Below are 26,132 nucleotides of genomic sequence, written 5' to 3' on the forward strand. Positions count from 1 at the left end.
TTTGCTTTTCTAGAGAACCCAGTCTAAGAAAACAGGATTCTCATATTAACAGATGAATGCACCCCAGGAGCCACTGACATTACATGGTCTTCTTTTGCACTATCCACCATGGTTTTGTGGATATTGTGGATATGTCAAATCAAAACATTCTATTAGAGCATGGTAATATTATTATTGCCATAAAATCACCAACATTGGCTTACTATCTGGTGACATAACTCAAGGCTAATTGGGAAATATTTCATTACAGTACCAAAGTAAAAGTTTTTCTGCCCTACTTACCAGTGATAAGCTAGCTAGTGACCTTGGACTTTATCTCCTTAATCAGCTGTTGAGTTTCATTCAGATAGTTCAGGACATAGATATTAGGAACAAATAGAACCATATTCTGTTCTCCACAGCCACAGGGCGTCTATATTTTGTATATTTTGCGTAGCAGAACCTAGTATGTCATCTGGGGAATGTGAAAGATTAGATGCCAGAGTAATTTTGGTTCATAAGTGGCCAACATTGTTAAGGACAAATGACCATCATATTTAGAGCCACATGCCAAACTATCGTTTAGGCAAAGGAAAAGTTATATTTACAAAAATGAGCCTTCCAGAACCCTAAAACAAATAAACATTATCAATAGGTTGATTATTAGAATATAAGCTTATAGATAAGATATATGGTAACAACTCTTTTGTCCAAAGTTTCCTAAGTGTGAGATGACTCACCCAAAACTGAGAAGGAGGCTCTGGCAGATCCTTTGACCAGTTTTGGTGGGAGCTTCAAGGATAGTTGCTCAGATACTTCAGTACCTTTGAAAACAGACAGCCCATGTCGGAGGAGGACACTTATCTGTGATTACAATATAATGTAGTGGTTAGGAGTGGGGGCTCCAGAGCCACACTGCATGAATATGGAATTGGCTTTGTCACTTACTAGCTATGTGACCTGGGGTAAATTACTTAACCTCTTCATGGTCTGGTTTGCACCTATTGTGATGATTTAATGAAATAATACATGGAAAACCTTCAGAACAGTATCTGCAAGGTATTAAATGTCAATAAATGTGAGCAGTTGTAATTATTATTGTTGTCATAAGAGTTGACAGTAGTATTATTATATCTCATTGAGGAACCCTGGGTCCAAGGATTAGAGTTTTGGCTTAGTGATGAAATTAGCTTTTAGTAGTCCAGCTCCTCTTGGCACTATGTGATACAGAACGCTTTCCCCTCTCTCTTAACTATGTTATGCCTTGCTGTGCATCATAGGGCTCAGAAAGAAGGCTAGGGACCTATAGCTTTCAGGTTTAATTATAACATCATTAAGACTTCTTACATCCATTAGAAAATATTTAACTTCCTCCCTTGTTCTGTACAACATTTGAATGGATCCTCATGTTTATGAACAGATACCATGAACTTACCTTAAATTGGCAAGTGCAATGTCATACGCACTATGGGCATAAAGCTAATACTAATGTGGCAATACTGTTTAAAATCTGCAAATGTTTCTTAATGTTATGATGAAGTCCAAACATAATGTGGTGTTTTTTGTTTGTGTGTGTGTTTTGCCATGAAAAAATCAGTGCCTTAGTGAGAAGAGTATAAAACCAAAAAAACCAAACCCAGTGCCGTCAAGTCAATTCCGACTCATAGCGACCCTATAGGACAGAGTAGAACTGCCCCATAGAGCTTCCAAGGAGTGCCTGGCAGATTCAAACTGCCGACCCTTTGGTTAGCAGCCGTAGCACTTAACCACTATGCCACCAGAATTTCCGAGATGAATATAGAGTACCATGTATTTCATCATCAGTTCTTTTCTAGAATATCTCCTTTGATTCAAACTTGTCATGACTCTGCTGTCTTGTCCAGGGACATCTAAACTCTTGTCTCCAGGCTCTTTAATGAGAAACCACTGGGCTATGGAGGTAGAGGGCTAAATGTGAACCAAGAAAGTACCAGCGTTAGTCTTGTCTGTACCACCTGAGCCGTGTTAACCTGCTCTCTTAGGCTTGGTGTCCTCATCTGTAAAATGTGACTAAAGAAATACTTAGTATTATGCCAACTTTAATGGACCATTCTGAAAATTATGGGAGATAATACATGTGGACATGCATTTTAACTTGTGAGGCATTGTTCTTACTATGATTATAAGGATGGACTCTTACCTGAAGCCCAGGCCAAGGAGTTGAGTCTTCCCTTGCTCAACACCTTCAGACTTGTTGTTGTTGTTAGGTGCCATTGAGTAGGTCTGACTCATAGCGACCTGTCATGGATTGAATTATGTCCCCCCCAAAAATGTGTGTATCAACTTGGTTAGGCCATGATTCCCAGTATTCTGTGGTTGTTCTCCATTTTGTGATTGTAATTTTATGTTAGAAGGATTAGGGTGGGATGGTAACACCACCCTTACTCAGGTCACCTCCCTAACCCAATGTAAAGGGAGTTTCCCGGGTGTGTGGCCCGAACCACCTTTTATCTCTCAAGAGATAAAAGGAAAGGGAAGTAAGCAGAGAGTTGGGGACCTCATACCACCAAGAAAGCAGTGCTGGGAGCAGAGCACGTCCTTTGGATCTGAGTTCCTGCACCGAGATGCTCCCAGATCAAGAGAAGACTGATGATGAGGCCCTTCCTACAGAGTCAACAGAGAAGGCCTTCCCCTGGAGCCGGCACCCTGAGTTTGGACTTCTAGCTTACTGTACTTTGAGAGAATAAACATCTCTTTGTTAAAGCCATCCACTTGTTGTATTTCTGTCATAGCAGCACTAGAAGACTAAGACATGACCCTATGCACAACAGAATGAAACACTGCCTGGTCCCGTGCCATCCTCATAATTGTTGCGATGCTTGAGCCCATTGTTACAGCCACTGTGTCAATCTATCTCGCTGAAGGGCTTCCTCTTTTTACTGACCCTCTACTTTACCAAGCATGATGTCCTTATCCAGGGACTGATCCCTCCTGATAACAGGTCTGTCTTAGTCATTTAGTGCTGCTATAACAGATGTACCACAAGTGGATGGCTTTAACAAAGAGAAGTTTATTCTCTCAAGGTCCAGTAGGCTAGAAGTCCAAATTCAGGATGTCAGCTCCAGGGGAAAGCTTTTTCTCTCTGTTGTCTCTGGAGGAAGGTCCTCATCGTCAGCGTTCCCTTGGTCTGGGAACATCTCAGCACAGAAACCTCAGGTCCAAAGGATTCACTCTGCTCCTGGCACAGCTTTCTTGGTGGTATGAGGTCCCCCTCTCTCTGCTTGCTTCCTTTTCCTTTTTACCTCTTGAGAAATAAAAGGTGGTGCAGGCCACACTCCAGGGAAACTCTCTTTACACTGGATCAGAGATGTGACCTGGTAAGGGTGTTACAGTCCCACCCTAATCCTCTTTAACATAAAATTAGAATCACAAACTGGAGGACAACCACAGAATACTGGACATCATGGCCTAGCCAAGGTAATACAGACATTTTTTGGAGGGACATATTCAATCCACGACAATGTCCAAAGTATGTGAGAGTAGTCTTGCCATCCTTGCTTCTAAGGAGCATTCTGGCTGTATTTCTTCCAAGACAGATTTGTTTGGTCTTGTAGAATATTCAGCATTCTTTGCTAACACCACAATTCAAAGGCATCAATTCTTCTAGGTCTTCCTTAATCATTGTTCGGCTTTTGCATGCATATGAGGCAATTGAAAATACAATGGCTTGGGTCAGGTGCACCTTAGTTCTCAAGGTGACTTCTTTGCTTTTCAACACTTTAAAGAGAACCAGGATGATTTGCAGAGGAGAAAATGAGAAGGGACAATAAGGGCAGGGAATCAAAGGTAATAAGTGTGAGAAATACATGAATCTTACATCAGAAGTGGAGATCAAGAAAAGAAAATAGTTCTCACATAATTTATGGAAGAATTATTCACAATAAATGAGCAATGTTTCCTGCCATTCTTTTGGGATAGGGAATTATATTAGTTTATGGGATGGATTGTATGAGTATGATATTAATTGTCCTTTATTAGCTCAAGAATGACCGTAGTAGTTTTTGTTATTATTGTTGGGGAGTCAGAAACATGTCAAACAGGCCAGACTGACTTACCTTCACCCACAGGGTTTTCATGACTGTGTCTTTCCACCCAACCTCAGGGACCTCAGCAACCTCGTTTCCACACAGCTCTAGGGACTGTATTGCCTCTGAACTCACTGCGAAGTTCACATTTCCTGAAACTAAGAACCTAGAAAAAATGAATATTCAACTTGATAGTAGTCTAAGTCTTCCTTATAGCTGAAAGTGAATATAGGCTCTGTAATCACTTTGTGGGGCTGTACTTTAACCTTAAACCTGACTGGAATAAGAAATAAAGCTAAAAAATACAAGGCTAATGTATGCTGAGTAACTAGCGTCCAAAGATAGTGATTATGGGGCCTAGGTGGGGTTGAGGTTATGAGAGACAATCATTGTAGATAAAAATCAAAAGAAGAAAAGAAATAACCTTTATATAATTACACTTGTGGGAAGCAAAAAGGAGAACATGATATAAGGCATGTTCAGATATCCACCACCCTTGCTGGTTGGTAGACCTTTTTGTCCCTCACCCAGAGTTTTAGGAGTTATTGTCCAAGACAAGGTTTGCTGCTCAGTTCCACAAATGCAATAGGAATGTTTTCCCTTTGTGCTTTGGGAAGCTGGGAAGGCTGAAGAGGCTTTCAGCTGCAGGCTGATCTATCACCCATAAAGGAACAAAAAGACAGAAATGATCAGAAGATAGAAAGACAATGAATGCATGGAATTAGGGCCAAGTGTGAGATGCTGCAGTGAATTCAGATTTTGGGAAAAAATGTAGGAGACAGAAGTTCATACATGCTTTGAGAAGCATGAGAATGGGCAATGATAAAAATCAAGACTGATTATCTACTAGAAAGATCTTGTATTTGCATTGGGGCAGATTGGAGAAATCCGCAGATGCAGCAGCAATGGAGAGGAGGGAAAAGCAGCCAGTACTACATACTGGTTCCTATGCAGATTTTCTTCTTGACTTTCTTTCTTCCTCCCTCCACTTTCTCCAACATATATTATATGTCTACTGTATACAAGACACAGCAAATTATGAATGATATATAAGGTTCCTGACATTGAGGACATTGTGTGTTACAAAGGAGATAAACCAAAAAAACCCAAACCCACTGCTGTTGAGTCGATTCTGACTCATTGCGACCCTATAGGACAGAGTAGAACTGCCCCATAGAGTTTCCAAGGAGCGCCTGGTGGATTTGAACTGCCAGCCTCTTGGTTAGCAGCTGTAGCACTTAACCACTACCTCACCAGGGCTTCCACAAAGGAGATAATCTATACAAAAAAGTGTTAACTAATTTACAAACAGATAAGTGCTACATATTGTGGCAGTTTAGCTCTGAGGGAAGAATGACACTCATGGAATTGAGAAAACTGAGCTTTGTGTCAGCATCAAGGATCTTCCTGGCACAAAGTCTAACTTGTAGAAAAGGATTCTGTGAGCTTCAGGAAATTAAAAAACAAAAACAAAAAACCAAAACTGGTCTGTGGTTTGGCAAGCCATGGTTTCAGCAGCTGAGGCTCATGTATCATCGTTTTGTCTCTCAGATCATGTCCTGCGTTGATTAGCACTGTTTATTTGTAGTGCTAACACATGATTCCCAGATTTACTCATAGCTTTGGGAACAGAATCAGGAGCAGACTTGCTAATAGAGTCTTTTATTCCATCCACTCTTTCAGTTCACCCTCATTTTCCTCACCTGGCTGCATTTGGGAAGGTAGTTTAAGACAGTGGCCTTGAGTGTGAAGGCCTCTCCATGGACTATGGAGTAGGGCATTGTGAGCTCCACAAAGAGGGACTGGAAGGCTTGGAAAGTGGCAGGAAGAGAAAGATCAAGTCCAGTGTCATCAGACAGGCAGAGGGCCCCTGCTTTCCACTTGATGACGGTATCAGGGACTGTTACTCCTACTTTAGCCACATCTGATGAGCTGGGGAGGATGACAATGTGATGAACAGAAATTAAGCATGTGAATGCATTTTTTCCTCGAGTAAGAATCAATATGTGTAAAGCTAATGTCAAGAACTGGATCCACTCAAATGTGCGTGTGCGTGTGTGTGTGTGTACTAGATTGGGTATTGGGGACTAAGTTGGGGAAATAAAAGGCCCTAACTGGTACCTCTTTTTCTTATCAGTCTATGGTCACATCATGCATGTCTGTACCTTAAATACAAACATTTGAAAGTTATTTATTTTGCTTCTTGAACTACCCTCATTATTACGTTGTTGTTGTTGTTAGGTGCCGTCGAGTCGGTTCCGACTCATAGCGACCCTATGCACAACAGAACGCTGCCCGGTCCTGTGCCATCCTTACAATCGTTCTTATGCTTGAGCTCATTGTTGCAGCCACTGTGTCAATCACCTCGTTGAGGGTCTTCCTCTTTTCTGCTGACCCTGTACTCTGCCAAGCATGATGTCCTTCCCCAGGGACTGATTCCTCCTCACAACATGTCCAAAGTATGTAAGATGCAGTCTTGCCATCCTTGCGTCTAAGGAGCATTCTAGTTGCACATCTTCCAAGAGAGATTTGTTCGTTCTTTTGGCAGTCCATGGTATATTCAATATTCTTCGCCAACACCACAATTCAAAGGCTTCAACTCTTCTTCAATCTTCCTTATTCATTGTCTAGTTTTCACATGCATACAATTGAAAATACCATGGCTTGGGTCAGGCGCACCTTAGTCTTCAGGGTGACATCTTTGCTCTTCAACACTTTGAAGAGGTCCATTGCGGCAGATTTACCCAATGCAATGTGTCTTTTCATTTCTTGACTGCTGTTTCCATGGCTGTTGATTGTGAATCCAAGTAAAATGAAATCCTTGACAACTTCAATCTTTTCTCCATTTATCATGATGTCGCTCATTGGTCCAGTTGTGAGGATTTTTGTTTTCTTTATGTTGAGGTGCAATCCATACTGAAGGCCGTGGTCTTTTATCTTCATTAGTAAGTACTTCAAGTCCTCTTCCCTTTCAGCAAGCAAGGTTGTGTAGTCTGCATAACACAGGTTGTTAATGAGTCTTTCTCCAATCCTGATGCCCCATTCTTCTTCATATAGTCCAGCTTCTTGTATTATTTGTTCACCAAACAGATTAAATAGGTATGATGAAAGAATATAACCCTGACGCACTCCTTTCCTGACTTTAAACTAATCAATATCCCCTTGTTCTGTGCAAACAACTGCCTCTTGATCTATGTAGAGGTTCCTCATGAGCACAGTTAAGTGTTCTGGAATTCCCATTCTTCGAAATGTTATCCATAGTTTGTTATGATCCGCACAGTTGAATGCCTTTGTATAGTCAATAAAACACAGGAAAACATCCTTCTGGTATCTCTGCTTTTGGCCAGGATCCATCTGACATCAGCAATGATATCTCTGGTTTCACATCTTCTTCTGAAACCGGCCTGAATTTCTGGCAGTTCCCTGTTGATATACTGCTGCAGCCATTTTTGAATGATCTTCATCAAAATTTTGCTTGGGTGTGATATTAATGATATTGTTCTATAATTTTCACATGCGGTTGGATCACCTTTCTTGGGAATGGGCATAAATATGGATCTCTTCCAGTCAGTTGGCCAGGAAGCTGTCTTCCATATTTCTTGGCACAGATGAGTGAGCACCTCCAGCGCTGCATCTGTTTGTTGAAACATCTCAATTGATAGTCCATCAATTTCGCCAATGCCTTCAGAGCAGCTTGGACTTCTTCCTTCAGTACCATCTGTTCAGTGGTTGGATATTGACTAATTCTTTTTGGTATAATGACTCTGTATTCCTTCCATCTTCTTTTGATGCTTCTTGCGTCGTTTAATATTTTCCCCATGGAATCCTTCACTATTGCAACTCGAGGCTTGAATTTTTTCTTCAGTTCTTTCAGCTTGAAAAATGCCGAGTGTGTTCTTTCCTTTTGGTTTTCCATCTCCAGCTCTTTGCACATGTCATTATAATACTTTATCTTCTCGAGAGGCCCTTTGAAATCTTCTGTTCAGTTCTTTTACTTCATCAATTCTTCCTTTTGCTTTAGCTGCTCGATGCTCAAGAGCAAGTTTCTCTATTATATCATCCCATAGAAGAACACATTTAAGAAACATGATCCACGAAATCAAACACTGTATTTATGTAACCTGACTTATCTGATTGTGCACTTTTCCAATCTTACTGTTTATTGAAGGCTCCCTAAAAGGCATTGGACACTATAGGACTTGGATATATTTAGTTCCCAAGTCTATTTTCTGGCAGCCTCCAGAATAATTGTTTTAGAATTGCTCAGCTTTGAGCAATTCTTTTGCCTTAATATTGAAAGCTAATTTGAGGAAGGGACACCTGATTAGCATAAATTATTTCTATTATATATAAAAATATATTTTACAATACTTTTGTTGAATAAATTATAATAATATATATAAAATTCTAAGCTGTTAGCCAGAATAAGCAAAATCTTTTGGTACTTCATTTAATTATAAACTCTTTGAGAGTGTGGATGTTGTTGTTTTTTCTTGTGTCTCTTCACCATTCTTAATACAGTATGTCTAGAGCAATAAACGTAGCTGACTCTGGCCAGGCTGATTAGCTACTGTTATAAGAGAAAGAAGTGCCTCATCTCTTGTTCCTCAATTATGCTATGTGTAAGAGTCTAGATCTCTGGTGAGACTGAAGGGGTATGCTTTTGGTGTGCCAGGTTCCAGAAAGAATGTCTTTCATCTTCTTGCTTTTCCTGGACCTGTCCCCCCGACTCTGGGTGAACATCCCCCTTCCCCTATCCAAACCATAGATGTTGGGATGCTTACCATTTCATTTGTTGTTGTTAGGTGCCGTCGAGTCAGTTTCTACCCATAGCAACCCTATGTAAAACAGAACAGGATTTCACTGCCCAATTTTTTCAGAAGTAGACCACTGGGTCCTTCTTCCTAGCCTTAGTCTAGAGGCCACACTGAATCCTGTCCACTATGGGTGACCCTGCTGATACTTGAAATACTGATGGCATAGCTTCCAGCATCACAGCAACACACAAGCCAGCACAGTATGACAAACTGACAGATGTGTGAGGCTAGTTCATTTAGGAGGTGAAAATTTTCATCCACAGAGACAACGCGAAATTTTACTGAAAAAGAATTTCTGTCATAAGACTGAGACGTGATAAAGCAGGTAACTTGGGTAACAAGATAAGAGGGTAAGGGATCAGGAAAATGGTGATTTGGGGGTGGAAAAGCAGCTGAGGAGGTGGCCCCAACCAGAGAATTTTTTCTACATACCTGTCTGTCCTGGTTTATAGATGGGTTTGTCTGTCTGGACAAAGACCAGACTTTGAGCATTCTTTACCGGCACTGTTTTTCTCTTCCTGAAATATTGTGTTGGTCCTTATATCTAGACAGAGAGGAATGCCACCTCTAAAGAGGATGAAATCTTTGGGAGCTGAAAAATAAAGGATGCTCCTGAAAAACTGCAGTCTTCTCCCTCTAAATCCTTCGTCCTTTATTATTAACCGTCTCTCCTTCAGCCTCACCAAAGAGCTAGGTAGGCATAAATATTTCTCTAGATATAAAAGTGAAGATATTAATAATAAAAAATAGGGGAAATAATAGGAGCAGCCGTAAGTGAAACTCAGCTCTCCATATAGCTCGCCTAGAGGTGTAATTATTAATTCATACTCTTTTTAACTAAGTAGATGTTATATTTTGAAGTGATGGGGAGAAACATTTCTGAAAAATATAGGAGAGTATAGGAGCTAAGTGTCATACGTTGGGCAACCTCTAGGAGGCACTGGATATTTTCTTGGAATATCTTGCACCGTTTATACATTACACATTCAGAAGACCAAAGGCAACTAACATCTGTCATAAAAAAAGAAAAAAAAAAAAATTCTGCTGTATGCTGCTCCATCATGAGATTTTTAAAAAATATAGTTTGTTTTCCAAGCATTACCCAACCCTGACCTTAAAGAGATGGTTACATATCAAAGCTAGAATACTCCTCTGACTATCTGTCATATTATTTCTGTGACTAGTAGGATTTTTATTTAGGAATTAAATTGAACTTTCGTATACCTAAAAATATTTCTCACTTAGTCTGGTGGAAGGAGCCTTAGTGGCGCAGTGGTTAAGACCTTAGCTGCTAACCAAAAGGTCGGCGGCCCAAATCCACCAGCTGCTTCTTGGAAATGCTATGGGGCAGTTCTACTCTGTCCTGTAGGGTTGCTATGAGTCAGAATCAACTCGACAGAAACGGATTTGGTTTTAATCTGATGGAAAGTCTATGCTTTGTTCATTAGTGGCTGAAAACTTACTCTCTGAAATTCTTACCACCTTCTTAAAGTCTTCCCTTGGAATTGAACACTAGATTTCCACCACCTCGACTGATAGAACACAATATAACTAATCAAACAGGTACAGGCAGCCAGTGCTCATAGTGAAGGCGACGCAGTGGAACAAGTTCTTCTTGGTCATGAGGTCAGTGAAGAGGCTCCTGTTTCCCCTGACAGACTCCAAGGAAGCACTCACAGTCATGGTCTCATTCAGGTTGCTCAGAAGGAGGCAGCCCTTCTCAGGGGTCCCAGTGTGGAGCAGGGAAGGGACAACCAGCGCCATATACTGCCTGGGGCGGGGTGAGGGGGGAGAAGACAAATCAGAGAAAAACTGAGACTAGCAAGCATTTTTGTGGATAAATGTTTTTTGTAAATCCTGTATTTGTTGCTGCAGTTGGTTCTGTATTGCATCAATGCACTAAGAACAATGATATGGAGGTTCTGCCATTGATTGGCACAAGAATTATATCTTTTACTTATCAGTGGTGACATGTAATCATTCTACTAGAGGCTGACTTAAAAGATGTTAGAATTTTACAGGCATTCCTTGCTTTAAGGAGCCCCTGTATCTGAACTCCTAAATACCGATCCATGTACATGTATACCATAAACTGGAGGGGAGTGGGTATTCATTTCCTACAAAGTTATACATTAAAATCTGCCCAAATAAAGATCTCTAGTGCATGTATACCATAACTAGGTTTACGCAAATTCAACTGAAAGAACTTCAGTGAGCATATGTATTTATTACCAAAAAGAACACCTATATATATATTGCAAAATAACTTTATGTATGACAGGAACATTGAAAAAATAAGTTATTTGTTACTTCTCTTAAGTTTCTCAGGTACAGCTTAACAAATAGAAATATTAATATTTTAAAGTTTATTCGTTCATGAATGTATGCTCTTGTCAAACATATATGGATAGGATATCTTATTAAAAAAGAAAGCATGTGCAATATATATTATCTTTTTATTGTGGTAAATATTTATATAACAAAAATGTTGCCATTTCAACATTTTTTTACTTGTATAATTCAGTGACATTAATTACATTCATCACGTTGGGCAACCATCATCACTATTCGTTTCCAAAGTTTTCCATCATGCTTAAGAGAAACTCAGTGCCCCCAAGCAATGACTCCCCAATACATATTATTTTGCAAAGTATTTTGCTTTTTCTTTTTAATTCTTGATTTTTTTTTTTTTAATTCAGAAGCACAGGCAATTCTTTGTGTGAGTTTTTCTTGTCTTGACCTCAGTGATGAGTTTCCTTTGTCTATAATATAATATTCTTTACCCCCAGTATTTGCCTGGCACAATCCTATCCATGCTTCAAGAATCATCCAAAATGGCACCTTTGTCACTAAACCTTTGCCAAAGCATCCACCTCAGGATAACCTCCCGGTGCTCTGAACCCCTATGGCCTGAAAAGGAATGTGCCTTTTCTGAGTATCTGCTACCTGCCAGGCATTGTGTTAAGCAGTCTCCACATTAAGCTGTTTAATCCTCCCAGAACCCACATTATACTCTCCACACTCATGACAGCTAAAACATGAGATCCTCGTCAATTCCCAGATTTGTGTATTTAATAAACCAAAAAAACCAAACCCATTGCCACTGAGTCAATTCCAACTCATAGCTGCACCATAGGATAGAGTAGAACTGCCCAATAGGGGTTCCAAGGAGTACCTGGTGGATTCAAACTACCAACCCTTTGGTTAGCAGCCGTAGCTCTTAACAACTATACCACCAGGATTTCTGAGTATATAACAGTAGAATAAATTTCTCACCCCCTCACCAAATCAATCAGTAAAGTGTACTTAGAAATGTGAATCCATAAAGTTTTAATAAACCAATACCAGCAGGTTTAAGCCATTTATAGAGTTAATTTGGAACTAAGAACATTATGTTCATGTAATTTTACTACTCTTTCCCTTCCATCACCAACATGAACACTTAACTTAAAAAAAATGAAACAAGACAGGCTATTTGACAAACGACAAGGAAGTAGAACTCCTAAGTTAACAGATGTGGAACTAGGAGTGAGAATATCAGAGACAGTTGTGAAGTTTGGAAATAAAGTTCAGCTGTCTCATTCTCCACAGTGGTCTGCTGGAGCACATCCGTCTTGCTGTATGTTTAAAATGGTGTCTTAACAAAAACAAAAACATGCCATGAATCTTTAGGGCCATTTTTTTTTTTTTTTAATTGTGCTTTAGGTGGAAGTTAACAGTTCAAGTTATTTTCTCATACAAAAATTTATACACATATTGTTATGTGACCCTGTTTGCAATCCCTGTGATGTGACAGCCCACTCGCCCTTTCCACTCCAGGCTTTCCATGTCTATTTGACCGGCTTCCCTCCCTTCTTGCCTTCTCATCTTGCCTCTGGGCAGGAGCTGCACATTTAGTCTCGTGTGTCTACTTGACTAAGCACATTCTTCACAAATATTATTTTATGTTTTGTAGTCCAGCCTAATCTTTGAAAAGTTGGCTTCAGGAGTGGTTTTAGTTCTGGATTAACATATGAGAAGGTTCAGTTCTAAAGCAGAGAGGCTCAGAGCAGTTTAGTGACTTGCGATTCGTCTCCATGGAGTCTGCTCCTAGTCACGGTGACCCTAGGTGTAACAAAATGAAATGATGCCCAGTCCTTTGCTAGCTCCATGATCTGTAATATGCTTGAGCCCATTGCTGAGGGTCTTGTAAGTAATTTACTCGTGGCTGTTCAACTAATAACTCTCACCTAACCCCTTCTGGCATCTGGATATTTCTGATTCCCTGAATATCTTCCCTTTCCAGGATGTGATTAAAAAAAAAAACTTTTTTTTTTTACCTGCCCGTGCACACCTTTTTCTTTCATTATAATAGAAAAAAAGGCATTGGCATATTATAATCTATTCAATAAAATATTTTTCTTCTTATTATTAATTATAAGCCTCATTGATATCACAATGAAAAAAAATTCCACACATATATTTTTTTATTGTGATTTAGGTTAAAGTTTTCAGAGCAAATTAGTTTCTCATTATAAACAGTTAATACACAGATTGTTTTGTGACATTGGTTGACAACCCCATGATATGTCAAGGTTCTTCCCTTCTCCTCCCCAGGCTCCCTGTTTCCATTTGTACAGTTTTCCTGTCCCTTCTTGCCTTTTCTCCTTTGCTTTTGTGTTGGTGTGTCCATTAGTCTCATATACATGAATGAACTATAAAGCACGCCCCTCACGTATGTTATTGTTGGCCCTATAGACTTGTCTAATCTTTGGCTGAAGCGTGAATCTCAGGAGTGACTTCAGCACCGAGTTAAAAGGATGTCCGGGAGTCCCACATATACTTGATATTTCAAAAAATAATTTCACAAAGGTTTGGTTAGTATTCATTTTACTGAAATTGGAACCCATCAGGATTAAGTAACTTGCCCAAGATTTTGTTTGTAGTAAGCAATTAAAATGTTTTAATATATTACGCAACCATGATAGTTTGCATTTTAAATGTTTGCCTTTGTAGCAGGTACTAAAGTTTTCAAATACTAAACTGATGCCCTTTAATTTCATCCCTTGAATCAGGCACTCCTGCAACCTCCACCTTCCTGTGGCTTACTGCTCCAAGGCAGGGGAGAAAAATAACTGATATTTCTTGGGCAATAGCTATCATTATTCACATCAAGGAGGGATAAAACAAAAACAAACAAGAACCGAAAACAAAACAAAACAAAAACAATGAACCAGTTCCTACCCAGTAGATTCTGACTCATGACAACCGTATGTGTTTCAGAGTAGGGTTTTCAACGGCTGTGATTTTTGGAAGTAGATAGCCAGGCCTTTCTTCCAAGGCACCTCTGGGTGGATTTGCACTGCTAACCTTTCAGTTAATAGTCAAGTGCTTAACCATTCTCGCAACCCAGAGCTGGTGCTAGAGGGATAAGATAAGGTTTTCTCCATGGTGAGAAGATACCCTTCCTGTTTATGATAACTAGGTCATGAGGCTTGTTGTTCTATGTTAAATGGTGGACATGACGTAAAGTAATGATTTTCGATGGGCAAGATAATCCTATGTTGTGTAGGACCATTCCTGAAAATATAGACTGCTTAATGTCTCAGGCCCCACTAAATGCCACTCACTTAGTCCATTCAGCCTGGACTCAGAAAACCAAACAGCTCCCACATATTTACAAATGCTCTCCTAATGACGTGCAGTGGGAAGTGGTACCATCCACAGTTGGAGACGAAATAGAGAATGGTAGGGGAGAAAAGTGTCCTACTGGTTGCTAGGAAATTGTGCAAGAAGAAGTGGAAAAGTGAGTTGGTCAGAGCCCTGATTTGTGCTTCCCGTACTTTGGCCTGCAGAGAGTAACACACAGAGCAGAGGGTCTTCTTACACCCCTCCTGGGGGAGGAGAAGGGTCATTGGAGCTCTGGAGGCTGCTTTATATCAACCAGGAATGTAGCTATATTAAACTCATCTAGGAGTATAGTATGGGTAGGCAAGGGAGGACTAGAAAAGCTAACCTCTCTAGGACACTCTAGTGCCTGTGTGGTATTATTGGATCCAAGAGTTCTCAAATTTCCCAAGAAGGAAGGTAAAGTCAGCTGAGTTGAGGCAAGGACCTCAAATGGGCCTGGACTGCCAAGGGCCAAGGTGACCTGCAGCAGGGGCTATGTTGGAACAATAGCTATGGGATTGGGTATAGGATGCAGTGGAAAGCTGGAGGTTCTACAGCATAAGATACAGCTAAGGTGAGACAGAATCAACTAGAGAAGAGTTTTGGGTCTTGACTAAACTGAGAGAAACCAACTAGTTAAAGACTCCAACAATGCATGCTAGCAGGCAAAGAGAAGCCAGGTGGCAGTGACCAAGGAAGACAGAGAACTCTGAAGCCCAAGGACTCTGACCCTTCCCCTCCTCCCGGAGGCGGTGGAGATCACAACCCTTTAGACACTATCTTGGAAAGAGGTAGTAGGGAAGTCTTAAAATTATTGGATTTCACCAGCTTTTCAGTTGAATTTAACTGTGGTTTAGCAGGATTAAAGTTTTCTCCCCACTGACCTGTTAGTTATTGAGGGCTCTTGATGGAGACCCAGTAAGTTATTGAAAAACATAGGAGGTATATTGTCTCTACACATATGAGCTACAATGTGAGTTAAATTGCACTCCACTAAGTTTTTAAAACATTTTAAATATTTTTATAGCCAGTGCCCTCCCCCCAAAAGAATGATTTATAGGTGGGATCTGAGGTTTTAATTTCTAACTAAATCATGCTTCTAGTGACTACTTATTGTATTTATGACTATGATTGGCCCAATAAAAGAAAAATATTTCAAGAGTGGGGGATAGATGACAGAGGAAAAAAAAAAAAGGATTAACCAGTGTTATGGATTGAATTATGTCCCCCCAAAATGTGTGTCAACTTGGCTAGTTCATGATTCCCAGTATTGTGTGATTGTCCATGATTTTGTCATCTGATGTGATTTTCCTGCATGTTGTAAACCTATCTCTATGATGTTAATGAGGTGGAATTCGTGGCAGTTATGTTTTTTTTATGTTAATAAGGCAGGATTCAATCTACAAGATTAGGTTGTGTTTTAAGTCAATTTCTTTTGACATAAAAAAGACAGAAGTAAGCAGAGAGACATGGGGACCTCATACCGCCAAGAAACAAGAGCCAGGAGAATAGCAGTCCTTTGGACCCGGGGTTCCTGCGCTGAGAAGCTCCTTGACCAGGGACAATTGATGACAAAGAGTTTCCCCCAGAGCCAAAAGACAGAGAAATCCTTCCCCTGGAGATGGCACCCTGAATTCAGACTTCTAGCCTCCTGTCTTAGTTATCTAGTGCTGCTATAACAGAAATACCACGAGTGGATGGCTTTAACAAACAGAAGTTTATTTTCTCACAGTAAAGCAGGCTAAAAGTCCAAATTCAGGGCGTCAGCTCCAGGGAAAACTTTCTCTCTCTGTCAACCTGCTCATCAATCTTTCCCTGGACTAGGAGCTTCTCAGCCCAGGGATCTGAGGTCTAAATGACACACTCTGTTTCCTGCACTGCTTTCTTGGTGGTATGAGGTCACCCGTCTCTCTGTTTGCTTCTTTCTTTTATATCTCAAGAGATTGCCTCAAGACACAAGTCTTGTAGGTTGAGTCCTGCTTCTCTAACACAACTGCTGCCTGCCCATTCTCCCTCATTAATGTCACAGAGGCAGAATTTACAACATGTAGGAAAATCACACATTACCTGGAATCATGGCCCAGCCAAACTGATACACACATTTTTGGGGAGGACATAATTCAATCCATGACACTTAAACTGTGAGAGAATAAATTCACTTTGTTAAAGCTATCCACTTGTGGTATTTCTGTTATAGCAGCACTAGGTAACTAAGACAACCAGAATCTCTCTTATGATTGGAAGATATCTTAAGGAATGGAAGGGTAGCATTTAATAGGAAAGGCAAAGCAAAGACGTAAGGGAGAAACTGAAATGTGGAAAGGACTCTTGGGGAAGGAGTTTTGAGGGAAACTCATGGTTCTGTAGACCCTGAGAAAATGTCAAGAAACAGGACAAGGAGAAGTAGCATGAGGCATGACTGAGGGGGTCTGTCTTTCTCCATAAAAAAAAAAAAAAGAGGGACAAATCTCTGGGACCTTACTGGGCAAATCTCCCTGCCCTCAGCCTGGTCCCGGAGCAGTATTTATCAGGGTTTATGTGGCTGCAGTTTGCAAAAAAGCCCCACCTCAAGGCTCCTGGATAAAGTTCAGAGTTGGGCACAGATTCCCTAAGAGGACATTGCTTTCAGTGACTGCTCCATTGCCTTTAAAGCTAAGTTCTGACAGGCTCTGAGGCATTTTGGAAGGATAAAATTCATATTTATGTTCTAGTTAGAATGAACTTTCTTTAACTTGGACAGCAAAGCTCCTGATGAGGGACTTTCAACCCACCTTTCTCCAACTCCTTAAAGAATTGCCTTCAAAATCCTTATAAGCAGGTGTCAAAGGAAACTGTATTTGAAGGTCATGGGACATATCCTTGTGTCAGTAACTCATTCAATACAATTCATCCCTTGGATTGTGTGAGATATAACTTTAAGAGGATTTCTTAGCTGTGGATTGAATACAAAGCCCTTGGAGAAAGCAATTTATAAGAGGTGCCTGTGGTCAGGGGAGGGAAAGATGAAAGAGATGTTAGAAAGTGGTTATCAAAGATCACCTTTGCCTATTTTACAGCATGGATCAGATCAGGCTCCCTTCTCATCTTTTTTGTCTGGGCACTGTAAAGTTTGAGTCATTTAAACCATGTTATCCACTTTATCCAAGAAATGTTTTGTTGCTCCTTACTGTGTTTTAAGTGCTATTCTTGTGCTTGGAATACAATGTTGAACAAAATGTTTAGTGTCTGACCCCTCACAGAACTTGAAGCTGAGTGGTTAATAAAAGCAGCAGATTTAGTGCCATCCCCTGGCCCCAGACACCAGTGTCTGTGCACATGCTGGTCCTTCTGCCCAAATCTTTTCACCTAGTTTTCTTTCCCTTTCTTCATATCTCAGCCTGAGTATCTCTGAAAGGGGTAGTGTCAGAAAGAGACTTTAGGGGCCTGACATCCTGGGTATTGTAGCATTGTTTCTGCATGACTTGCACAGTTAGCTTTAACATATCCTGGTGATTTTGTGATTTGTGGTTTGTTTCCTCCCTTCCCTTTCCCTTTCTCCCTGATTCTATAAAGTTTAAAATTAACCTATGTTCTTCTTGAGCAAGCAGAACAAAGATCAATAAGATCTGCGATGAGACAAACAACAATAGGGGCCCATCTTGTGACTGAAATCAGGATGACATCAGACGACCTCTAAAGAATACCCACAGAGGGTCAACATGTATGAAATGTGGTCAACATGTATGAAATGTGATCAACATGCCCACCCCCCACAAAGGGGAACTGCCATCCTCCAGATTCTTGAAGCCTAAGCCCTAACCCTATAAAATCATCCAGTCGGTCTCCAGCAGACAGGCAGATTTGGGAGGAGCCCATTCCCCTCTGTCTCTTGTATACTGGTATACAATAAAGCCCTCCGCTGCTTACCTCACCCCTGTTTCAGTATTGGCTTTGTGTCAGGCGGCTCAAATCCATGCTTAGCAGTAACGTCTCTTCTTTGGAGAGCTCCTCCCTGACCACGCTTCATAAAAGTAGATTCCCTCCTCTTCATCTTTACTTCAGGCCTTTGATTCTTTCATTACAATTACCACAGGTTAAAATTATTTATTTTTAAGTTACGAAATGTTTCATACACACCTTTGCAAATACAGAAAACTAGAAAACCTTGTACATAAAACCCAATCTAACAAAGTTAAAATTTTGCTGTATTTGTTTGAGATCTTTTCTTTTTATGAAATAAAACACGACAAATATGATTGGCATTCCTTTCGCACCCTTTCTCAATCCCATATCCTTCCCAACTTCCTGATATTAGGATATTAATATGTATGCTTCCAGTCATGTTTTTATCTTTTTACTACACATACACACATACAATAGCATCCTTTTGTGTGTTTTATGTTTTTGTAAATGGAAACAGTATGTACATATTTTATAATTTGTTTTTGTCACTTAATACTGTGTTTTGCAGACTTATTCACGTTGATACCGAAGTTGTAACTTATTAATTTTAACGAACATCTATATGAGTCAGAATCGACTTGATGGCAGTGGGTTTGCTTTGGTTTTATGTTGTATTACGTTGTATAAATATAGGAAAAGATGTTAGTGTATTTCCCTATTGCTGAACTTTGGATTTTTAAAAATAGCTTTTTAACAGTAAAAATAATGCTGCTACACATACAGCGTGCCTACTTCTGCATACGTGTAAGAGTTCTCTAGGGTCTATATCAGAAAAAGAACCATGAAACTGAGATGGTTGAGCACCATCCATCACCACTGACATATTAATAGTTCCCATTCATGCATGTGTTTCTCAGCTTTGGAGTCCCTGGGTGATACAAATAGTTAACAGGCTCAACTGCTAATAGGAAGGTTGGAGGTTGGAATCCACCCAGAGCCTCCTGAGAAGAAAAGCCTGGCAATCTATTTCTGAAAAATCAGCCACTGAAAACCCAGTGGAGCAGAGTTCTACTGTGACACATACGGGGTCGCCATGAACTGGAATCGACTCCACTGCAACAGTTTTTTTTCTTGGCATTATAATCTGTTGTAGTTCATTGGTAAATCTGTGTTCCCATAACACTCTGCTTTAATTATTTTTGTTTTAAGTCTTGATATTTGAATGGGCAAATAGCCTACCTCTAAGTTTTTCTTTTTCAAAATCATCTTGACTCTTCTAGGCCCTTTACTCTTCTGCTTTGTTTTTTGAATCAATAAGGCAAGCATCTCCATTTTATCATGCCAGTATTTGATAAATTCTTACTTTTTTTGACAGCTATTGCTATTAATAGCTGAAACTTTCACACTTCTCGTAATAGGGTAGGTATTATACATATTTAGTCTTTCTTACACACTCCTTCCTATCATAAGATACTTTTTTTTAGGATTTTCATTGTGGGTTATTGAGGTTTTGTGCTAGCTTTTTATTGCCTTCGGTTCCAAATTCATCTTTCATTGTCTGCTCTGCCAGAATGAATCTAGAGCCTGTACATTTTTCTCCTTTGCCAGCTGGTGTAACGTTAGGCTTTGTCACTAAAGGATTTTGGGAGACGATTGGAGGAGGAAGGGTCCCTTTCCCCGTTCTGGTGGGCTCCGCAGGCAGGCTCCTTCAGCAGGCACGGTGTCTGCAATGCCAGGCTCCTGCTGTGTGCACACCATAGCAGCTCCAGGCCCTGCAGCTTGCATGGTCTGTTTGGTGTCTGTCTCCCGCAGCAAATGTGGCTTCTGCAGCACTAGGCTCCAGCAACGCCATATAGCCGTTAGCCTCTGCAGTGCTTCACAATAAAGAGACCCCTGCCTGGCACCTTGTCATTGGCTTTGCAGCCTCAGTGAACTTCTTCATGATTCCGTGAACCATGACTGCTCCCTTTCAATGAGGTTTAGTTTTCAGCTCTCAGGGATTCCTTCCTCGGGTACATTGTCTCAGCACTATGGCTATGTATACCTGTGAATATTTTTATTATGTTCTCATATTTGAATGATGACTTTCTTGGGCATAAAATTCTCAGTTTGAAGTTTTTGCCTCAGAGCTTTAAAGCTATTGCTCCATTGCCTTCTTTTACCCAGTATTTCTTTTGAGGACTTGTACCTGCTCTTTTTCTCTGGAAGCAATGAGAACATTTTCTTTATCGTATATGTTCTTACATTTTAGTATAATGGCACGGGGTTTTTTCCTCATCTCTTTTGTTTAGGTTTTTGTATTTCTTAAATTCTGAGAAATTTATCTTCATTATTTCTTCATATCTTTTTCTCCTTTTTATTTTTACCTTCGCTGGGCATTCTAAGATCTGGATATTGACGCTTTCACTTCAGTCTTTCATATTACTTACTTTCATATTACTTAGCTTTTCATCTACATTTTATATCTATTTAACCTTTTCTGTTGTTTTCTAGGAAAGCTCCTCAACGTTATCTTTGAGCTTATTATTTGATTCTTCAGCTATCTACATTGGAATATTAGTCACAATTATTTCATATGTTATATATTTAATACCAAATATTTCCACTTGTTTTTGCTTTTTGATTCCTTGTTCTAACTTATAGTTTCTATACTTTCCATTATCTCTTTCAATATTTTGTTAGGCTTATTTTACATTCTTGGTATGTTTATTCCAGTAATTCTCCTTTAGATAATATATGTTGATGAGTTTGTTGTGTTTCTTTTATAGAATTTGAACAGCTCATGTTTATTTATTTATTTTGGCTTGTGAGCTCATTATCCTATGGGAATATCAGATTCTCTATTTGGTAACATATATAAGGGAAGAGCCAAAGACCAGACTCTCATCTTTGACCCTGCTGGTGATTTTAAAGTATAGAAAGAAAAATGCCAAGGAGGAGATCCCCAGTTGCCAAGGCCCACAGCAGGCCACCCCTACTTGCTGCATTTTTATATCTGCAGGGAGACACAGCAATGATAGGAGACAGTCTCCTTGGAGCTTTGAGGGTTGAGAGGGGGGCAGAGTGAAAAATGAATGCCTGTGTCAGCTGGTCATTCCACATCTGTTTTCATTTACTCTCCATCCTTGCAGAGCATTTTGGTTAAACTGATTTTACTCTTAGGTTCTTGCTGCTGCTATCTGTGCTGAAGGGATAATCATTGTCCCAAAGCAACTTAAAAGAAGATAAACAGCAAAATTTAAATAGCTTCCTTTCAGTCTATTATGTCCATTTCTCAAATCCCTTTCTCCTTGGCTGTAGGCTATTATCCACCCTGACACTTCCTCCTAAGTTCTGGATAGTTTTCATTTCCCCCAGATTTCTAATATTTTGCTGACTTTTAAAACCCACTTTTCCCTTTTGCTTGTATCTTTTCTCCAGGGCTGATTTGGGAGGAGGAAACTGCCTATACTAATTTGTATTTCTGAATATAGATGTTGAATATTTTCATTCTGTCCCTCATGTCCTTTAACCTGTTTTTGTAAATCTTTTCCTCTCTTCTGTATTCTGTGTGCTATTCTCAGCTCTAATTTCAAATTTATTTCTCTCAATGAAAATTTCTGGACAGGATTGAATTGTATGTAGTTGCTTAATAAAATGTCCCTAGGTGGTGCAAACAGTTTATGCTTAAATATTAACCTAAAGATTGGCGGTTTAAACTCATTCATTGGTACTGCAGAAAAAAAGCCCTGGCAATCTAATTCGGTAAAGATTACAGTAAGAAACAAAAAACAAACAAAAAAACCCAAAACCTCATGGAGTAATTCTACTCTAATACTTGGGATCACCACAAATCAGAATAGGCTGAGCAGCAATGGGTTCGGTTTTGGTTTAGTTGCTCAATACTGAAAGGTTAAATGTTTGCAGACAAACTCAAGAAAGCCTATATGTCTAGTTAATCTTTCTATGTGCATATGGAAAAAATTAGTCTAAACATAATAAATTTTTTTTTTCTATCAAGAATAATCTTTGGGGGGAAGGAATGTCAGAAAAATTATCAGACATTCAGAAAGAAGGTAAAAGTTGTGAGTAGCACATACTTTTCAAATTATTGGATAACAAGGGCCCCTTAAAGATTATTTAGGGGAATATAGTTAGTTCATCTAATTGTTTGTTATTGTTAGGTGTCATCGAGTCAGTTCTGACTCATAGTGACCCCATGTACAAGAGAACAAAACTCTGCCCGGTCCTGTGCCATCCTCATGATCGTTATTATGCTTGAGCCCGTTGTTGCAGCCACTGTGTCAATCATCTCACTGAGGGTCTTCCTCTTTTTCACTGACTTTCTACTTTACCAAGCATGATGCCCTTTTTCAGGGACTGATCCCTCCTGATAACATGTCCAAAGTATGTCAGATGTAGTTTCCCCATCCTTGATTTTAAGGAGCATTCTGGCTGTACTTTTTTCAAGACAAATTTGTTCATTCTTCTGGCAGTTCATTGTATATTCACTAAATTTCACCAACATCATAATTCAAAGGCATCAATTCTTCGGTCTTCCTTATTCATTGCCCAGTTTTCATATGCATATGATGCGATTGAAAACACCATGGCTTAGGTCAGGCATACCTTAGTCTTCAAGATGACATCTTTGCTTCCTAACACTTCAAAGAAGTCTTTGGCAGCAGATTTGCTCAATTCAATGTGTTGTTTGATTTCTTGACTGCTTCTTCCATGTTGATTGTGGAAACAAGTAAAATGAAATTCTTGACAACTTCAATCTTTTCTCTGTTTAACATGGTGTTACTTATTGGTCCAGTTGTGAAGACTTTTGTTTTCTTTATGTTGAGATGTAATCTATACTGAAGGCTGTGGCCTTTGATCTTCATCAGTAAATGCTTCAAGTCCTTTTCATTTTCAGCAAGCGAGGTTGTGTCATTTGGGCAACACAGGTTGTTAATGAGTCTTCCTTTAATCCTAATGCCATGTTCTTCTTCATATAGTCCAGCTTCTTGGATTATTTGCTTAGCATACAATTTGAATAAGTATGTGAACAGATACAACCCTGATGCACCTCTTTCCTGACTTTAAACCACACAGTATCCCCTTGTTCTGTTTGAATGACTGCCTCTTGATTTATGTACAGGTTCCTCATGAGCACAATTAAGTGTTCTGGAATTCCCATTCTTTGCAATATTATCCATAATTTGTTATGATCCACACAGTTGAAAGCCTTTGCAGAATCAAGAAAACACAGGTAAACATCTTTCTGGTATTCTTTGCCTTCAACCAGGATCCATCCTACATCAGCAGTGATATCCCTTGTCTCATTATTTACTACTGAGTAAAGGTTCCAGACTTAATGGTGTTACTTGTTAGCTTGTTGATTTTCTTTTCTTTTTTTTTAGGTAGAGATGCAAATACTTTCCTTCCAGTGGAACACAGATAACCCAAAAGATTTTATGGTCTATTTTATATAACCAGCTTATACCTCACACATGATTCTCATCCTAACAGTTTTTTGTTAAATTGTCTGTAAATGTCTTAGCTTTTCAGATGCTCTTTGAACTAGTCATAACATCTTATTGGTTAACTCATTAATTGATGGATTAAATAAAATCTTTGACATGTATTCATTTTACATTTTCCTGAGAATCATGGTTTTTTCTTTTTGAAAACTATACTTTGACAAATACTTTGTTAAAATAGGAAGTTACCATATTTAATAATATCTGAGTCCCGGTGTGAGTTATAAAGTATTGTATAGAAAAATTCTCTCTTATTTTATATTTGACAAAGATATCCCTCTCATTTTCAAGCTTTTTTTTTTATGCCTGATAAAAAGAAGCAATTTGATTTTGCATTGAGTAGCTCCTTTTTTGGCCAAATGTTATCCTGATAGCATTGATGATGAAATATTTTGTGTGGTTTATATATTGACAGACTTTGAGCAATCAAGGATTATTTCCTGGACATGACAAATTTCACTTTGTCAGATTAAGTGCACATTAGATCTTGGCACAGATTTTCTCAGGTAAAATATTTTTCAGCAGTAACTCGAATTCACACAGAAACGTTGCCTTTAATACCTTGAGTATTCTCTATTTTAGCATTATCTCCCTAAATCCCTTTCCTAAATTTGATAAGAAAACTGTCTAAGAATATTAAGTGAAAAACATAAGGCTATTTCTTACATGATTGCTATTGAAATAACAATGAATCCTTTATACTTTTAAAATTATTAAGAAGAAAAATTCTTCAGCAATACATCTACTGTATATTAAATGCTAATCAAACATTCTTTTAGGGGATGTACTAGAACAAATTAAAATCCACAAATCAGCCTTTTCGCCCAACCCTGCATTGCAGTCCAGAAATATTAATGACTTCTGATTTTTTTTGTTTTTATTAAGAATCATCTTTTTATTTTCATTATGACCATAGGAGAAAGTTCTTCCTGGAGAACTTTAACAAGAAGAGCTCCATTTTTTCTGAGAAAACTTCTGAGCATGGCAGAGAGCTAGAAATGAAAAACTGAACTCTACCTCAAATTTTGGTTTTGTTTGTTTTTTTAAAAATAAAATAACACATCTTCGTTGTTAAAACTGTATAGAAAAATATAAAACAAAAAAGGAAAAATTTTTGGATTTTTCAGAAATTGTACTTTAGATGAAAGTATGCAGAACAAACTAGCTTCTCATTAGACTGTTAGGACTCATATTGTAATATGGCGTTGGTTAACAACCCCACAACATGTCAACAACACTCTCCCTTCTTGACCTTGGGTTCCCCATTGCCAGCTTTCCTGTCCCCTCCTGCCTTCCAGCCCTTGCCCCTGGGATGGCGTGCCCCTTTAGTCTTGTCTTGTTTTGTTGGCCTGTCTGATCTCTGGCTGAGGAGTGAACCTCTGAGTGACTTCATTACTGAGCAAAAAATGTATTGGGGGCCATACTCTCAGGGTTTCTCCTGTCTCTGACAGGCCAGTAAATCTGGTCTTTTTTTGTGAGTTAGAATTTTTTTCTACGTTTTTCTGCAGCTCTGTTCGGGACCCTCTTTTGTGATCCATGTCACGGCAGTCAGTGGTGGTAGCCAAGCACCATCTAGTTGTACTGGGCTCAATCTGGTGGAGGTCGTGGTACTTGTGGTCCATTATTCTTTTGGACTAATTTTCCCTTGTGTCTTTAATTTTCTTCATTTTGCCTTGTTCAGGAAGGGGTGAGACCAGTGGAGTATCTTAAATGGTCACTCACAGGTTTTAAGACCCCAGACGCTACTCACCAAAGTAGAATGTAGAATATATTCTCTATAAACTGTGTTACGCCAATTGAGCTAGATGTTCCTGGATACCATGGTCCCCACAGACCTCAGCCCAGTAAATTGGTCCCTCAGGGAGTTTGGATGAGTCTATGCAGCTTCCGAGACCTTGCCTTGTACATGTAGTGCTGGCTTCCCCAGTATTGTGTACTTTCTTACCCTTCACCAAAGTTACCACTCATCTATCGTCCATTTAGTGTTTTTCACTCTCCTCCCTCGTAACCACCAAAGATTATTTCTTTTTGTGTGTAAACATTTTCATGAGTTTTTGTAGAAGCAGTTTCATACAATATTTGTCCTTTGTGATTGACGTATTTCACTCAGCATGTTCTTTATCATTGCATAGTACTACGTTGTGTGTATGTACCATAGTTTGTTTATCCATTCTTCTGTTGATGGGCATCTAGGTTGTTTCCATCTTTTTGCTACTGTCAACAATGCATATGTC

The 26,132-nt window shown here is 39.3% G+C and overlaps 1 pseudogene; it reads right to left on the bottom strand.

Annotated features, from left to right (window-relative positions):
• LOC126076243 (pregnancy zone protein-like) overlaps positions 1–16,952 on the bottom strand; it is a 29,604-nt pseudogene extending 12,652 nt beyond the window's left edge.
• Between the last annotated feature and the right edge of the window lie 9,180 nt (positions 16,953–26,132).

This window comes from Elephas maximus, chromosome 4, assembly GCF_024166365.1.
Source record: "Elephas maximus indicus isolate mEleMax1 chromosome 4, mEleMax1 primary haplotype, whole genome shotgun sequence".
In the NCBI taxonomy this organism is placed as follows: Eukaryota; Metazoa; Chordata; class Mammalia; order Proboscidea; family Elephantidae; genus Elephas; species Elephas maximus.